The sequence below is a fragment of the Sycon ciliatum genome, chromosome 5 (assembly GCF_964019385.1).
Source record: "Sycon ciliatum chromosome 5, ocSycCili1.1, whole genome shotgun sequence".
NCBI lineage: Eukaryota > Metazoa > Porifera > Calcarea > Leucosolenida > Sycettidae > Sycon > Sycon ciliatum.
This window is the reverse complement of record NC_088647.1, coordinates 27,400,099-27,405,511: the sequence shown is the minus strand read 5'-3', so window position 1 is coordinate 27,405,511 and position 5,413 is coordinate 27,400,099.

Sequence of the window (5,413 nt, the reverse complement as noted above, 5' to 3'; positions counted from 1 at the left end):
TTGACTCAGCTGTGGGTTTGTGCTCGTGCGGTACTCAGGAGTTTCACACCGTACGCCCGTGTAAAACAAGGTTTTCATGCATGGAAGTCAAACTGAAAGTAACGACTCTAAAACACGAAAAACATGCAGCCATTGCAAAGACGTTTCTATCGGTTTGAATTAACCCAAATGATGGCGGAGGCAAAAAGGATAGGCAGGGCTTTGAACTTTTTGACAAGTTCTCTTGTTCCTTGTTTCGGGTGGTTTCGCTCATCACCACTACCATGTTACAGGGTGGGTCGGTTGTTTGTTTGGTTTCTAATAGCATGCCATGGTGCATAATGTCATACACTATGTCTTGAACAATCGACGTGGACTCAATAACTCAACTATACATCCGGTAGTATCGTGTTGAGTAATATGTGCATTCTTCATGGTACATGTGCACAATGTCATGTACTTATAGTTAAATCATGTCATGTACTCTGAAGACAGTACGATTACACTTTTACGTACATGTAAAAGTTTGGTTTGTGAGCAACACTGGCTCACACTCAATCACTGCTTTTCACTAGAAAAATATTTTAATTCAACGTTTCGGTTATGAAATAACCTTCATCAGGAATGAAGTGGGCCCACCGGTTAGTACATGTGTGTTTTGCAATTACCGGTACCGTTTGTACATGTACATGGTACACATGCATAATATGCATAATTATGTATAATATTCAATCTCCAGACTGTTAGCTGTTTCGACCATATTACGTCTCGTCAACCCAGCTCGCAGCTACTGGCCTACCAGATCGAAATGAAGTATAACGAACGGCACAGCTTTTTAACTGGCAGAAAGGATCAAAGAGAGAGAAAGTTTTCTGTTTGCTCTAACTGCGTGTTACTGCGATCAACCCGGCGAGCTTTGCACACGGGCAGATTTCTGTGACGCTAACCAGAAATAGTGCTCCGCCAAGCCGATGCGAGGGAGTGTAGTTTAAGTTCATATCAGATACGTGCACACACAAGTCACAGATTACCACGAATCTTCATTACCAAAATGAATTCTTTTTTTAAGAGAAAAAACACATGAGAACGTGTTAAGCAGCAACTATCCACGAGTGTAACAAGATGATATCGATTCAGAACGTGTGATAATAGGGCATAAAACTGACCGCCAAGTGAGACATTTTGTTTGAGCGACCTGACACCTAGCTCTAGTCTAACACATCTCCAGTGCGCAAACCAACAGCCTTCTGTCTGAAGCAGACAAGAAGCACAGTGAGCTGTCAGTTTTGCTAGAGTACTCAATGAAACAAATACCGAGCTGGCGAAGTACGTATGTCGCCTAAAACGCCAAAACTAGACCTACGAGATTGGCTGGTCCATCAAGGAACGTGCCCACTAATCTCACCAAGCGCCGCAATTTTCGTACCACGGAGAAACTCAGAAATAGCACATCAGCTTATCAGATCGCAGCACCTTCCTCAACAAGCGAACGGAGCTTATGTTAAGGTGTAGGCATGCTGCAAAGTTCATGCCTGGCAAGTACGGAATCATGTGATTTGCCACCACATGGCGCGCGACAGCCACTCGCACCCGTTTGCAGTCCTTTTCATTATGCGTGTAATATCTTGCGGATAACATCGCTTGCCATCGCGCCATTTCATTTTTCTCACCTACATGTATTCAACGCGCTTGTACTTAGTAATCACAGCCTGTGGACATGTGCACCTTGCACCTGTTTTTTGTTTTTTTGTTTTTTACGGGGTAACGGCCTCTTTTACGGGCAAAATAAAGTCATGTAGACGTGAAAAAATTGAGATACCATGAAAGGTAAAATAGAAATTTATTCCTGTTTGTTGGTACATTGAACGGCAAGTAGCTCCCCGCCTCTAACTTATTTGAAGCGTTTACCAAAGTGCACGCCATCTTGCACTTGCATGTGACTGCAGTCAAGTCACATTATCTTTCACACAGCCCTGCCCGCCTTCCTGCCGTAGAAATGTCTTTTCTCACTCACTTGACTAAGGGCGGTTTTGGCACATTTTCCCTCCAGGACTTTTCCCACCCACCAGACCTCAACCCGCCACGGATTCCCCCCTTTACCACTGTATAAATACCATACTAGCTGTGCATCACTGTTATCTGTTGTCTGAATATTACCATCTAGCATGAAACTATTACTAGTTACAACCAGACGCGTGGTACTATGTGACTCATGAGTATAGGGGTTATGTAATCTTGGTATGATCATCAGAAAGATCACGTACCTAAACATGAGGCCCTGCTAGGTGTTTGATAGCATGTAGAAGCCCTCATCATCATCATGGATGCACAAGCGTAAAAGCAGCGACCACCATATGGCTTAAGTTGTACAATTACCTCCTGCATATTGATCCTTAACATCTGCTGTCAGTTGGTGGTGGTGGTGGTGGTGGTGGTGGGGGTGGTGGTGGTGGTGGTGGTGGCGGTGGTGGTGGTGGTGGTGGTGTGTGTGTGTGTGTGTGTGTGTGTGTGTGTGTGTGTGTGTGTGTGTGTGTGTGTGTGTGTGTGTGTTTGGCACCTACATGTATATGACTGTATATGTATGCGGGCGCCTAGGATGTTATACTGGAAGGTTATGGACACCCAGCTGATTTCTCAATCAATGTGGTCCGCTGACCATTCTGTGTGTGTGTGTGTGTGTGTGTGTGTGTGTGTGTGTGTGTGTGTGTGTGTGTGTGTGTGTGTATGTGTGTGTGTGTGTGTGTGTGTGCACCTACATGTACATGGCTGTATATGTATGCGGGCGCCTAGGATGTTGTTGGAAGGTTATCGACACCCAGCTGATTTCTCAATCAATGTGGTCCGCTGACCATTCTATACATGTACATATTATTATTATGTCAAAGGATCGCAGGCACGTAGAGTCATGCAGGACCGCTGGAGGCAGTTTGATGGGTCTCGTAGTATCATGGTCTTTTATACTTTGTTTACGATATAGTGGATACACGTGACCTCCACAGTAGGAAACACGTGTGTTGGTGGTCTAAAAGCTGGTCCTGTAATAACCTGACCAACCGGACCGGTTCCGGGGGCCTGTGACACGTCTGGTTCACCTCAACGCTCAAGAGTTGAAATGATGTCTTCTTTCCCGTTGATATCGTCCACGACAGTTTATGCGTGCAGTCTCTAGTCCCTACCTGCCTGCAGAATACGGAATAAGGAAAGGAAATCGAGCAAAGTCCATATCTCTCAAATAATGATCATAGAGGGCATAACGTCTCGAGAAGAAGAGATCTGTTCCCAGTGGAATGACTCATTGAATGCAGACCGTTGCATTTCGAAACGCTGCTGCACTTGCAACACAAAGTTAATGGGTAGGGAAAGGAACGGTGGATATGCCGTGTGAACACTTCTTCAGAGTACAGCAATGCACGAAGGGAGCTAAACGGCTGCTCTTTAGTTTCCAAGCATTGACATGCCTTTTTGTAGTGTGAGCAGGTTTCTTGTGCTCACGGCCCTTCTGTCCCAACATGGAGCCTTGGCCTCGTTGTCTTCCAATTGTAAATCCGTCAGGGGACCCGCCGAATTCGCTGCTCCAACTGCTGACAACTGGGCATTTCGTGATGCCGAAGAGCCCAATTGGACCACAGCACAGCAGGTTTTTACGGATGCAGGCATTGCCGATATTTCGCTGTGCATGGATTTGCTGATGGGTAGGTCGCAGTGTGCAGCCACCAGTACAGTGGTGAGGGTATACACTGGCACAGTGCAAGCAGTGGAGAACTCATTGTCCACAGCTACACAAACGTTACAATTGGCTGAGCAGTTGAAGCAGAATTCACATTTACACAGGCTCATCCCCTTCGAACTGCTTGAGCCGCTCATCGTGAATATTTCAGCCATACATGTGGCTGGGGAAGAATGGAACAGGGTTGGCTGCACCAATGTGCTCGAACGATGCCGGCATTGGAATAGCTCAACAGAGCGAGTGCATCATTTTCAAAACGTCCGACACTGCTATGCACAGGCTGAGGCAATTCTCCGCAGAGCAGTGCGCAATGCCGCTGAAGTCCGTCACGTTACTGCCTTACACCTTTTGGCTCTTGACTTTCCAGCTAACGCAAGTGGCAGCTACGACGTGTTGGAAAATGAAACTGTGTTCACGAGCACAAGGCCTCGGCCTGACGAATGGACAAGGAGTATATTGAATGACACTGTAATGAACAGTTCCAGTTGGGACCAGTCTATTCTTTTCTGCTTTCTTCACCGGTCGTCAATGTTATACCGATTCGCCAAGATGCAGGAATCTCTTGCTATGGCCGAGACAGCTCTGCATAGTTTTCGGCAGGGACTCTCAGCAGTGCTACGGCCAACGAATTTTACTTGGGATTTGCCCAATGAAATTTCTCTAGTCGTGTGCTCTGCAATGGTGAACAAGGACGTAACTCTCATCAACGAGACAATCATGGAGAAAACTCCTGGTATTCAACTCTGCTGTAATCGGTGCTGCAACACACATACGCTCATCACAGCCCTGGCAACAATTCAACCTCATGTGTTTTTCGAGAACTCATCTCAGGGATATGCACTGCAGTTTCTTCGGAAGGTGTTCACCATACACTGCCCGAGACCAGAGTTCAACCAGTGTGTTGGCGAATATTATCCTGGAAACGTGACATGCACTGAGGATGCTCCATTGCCCAATAGTACTGAAATTGGGAGATACCCAGGATCAGTAGTCGATGCTCACCAGCATCCATATTGTACGTCCACAGTCTACATCAACGTCTCATGTCAATATCCATTCGTACCAGTCTCCAGTGATGCACTACAATCTGAAAAGATGAAATGGCTAGCTGAAAGACTAACTAGGACAGCGTGCGATGCATTGAACAGATCAGACTGTGCAGTCCCCAGCACGCTGCTACATTGCAGCATGATATGCGAGGCTGTGTGGTTTGAGGAAGCCAGGAAATCAGGAACGCTGCAACGATGGCTCTATCTGATATGGGTGTCGGCCATCATTGCCTGCCTTTCTAATGCCTTCGCGCTGATAACATTCATCCGGAACCGCCGTCGAATAAAGTCGCCAGCACGTCGTGCAATAGTTTACCTGAATCTGGGTATTTTCCTGTATGTTCTAGAATATTCTCTGGCGCCATTCAAGAATGCTTCAGTGCATGTCAACGGTGCGTGTGCTGCGAACAATACCCTCACCGTCCTCCACTCCACCGGGGCCAGTGCATGCGGATTCAATTCGTTTCGCAATTTCTTCTCTTCGTATTTTATCATCACATCTACCCTGTGTGCAGGACATGCGTGGCGTGCAGTTGTTCGAAAGCTAACCATGCCCCTGACAGTGGTGAACCGAATACGGGAGGCGAATATTGCCTACATATACTTCGCCTTTGCTCTGTCAGTGTCTCTTGTCATGACGGGCATCATGATGGCTGTG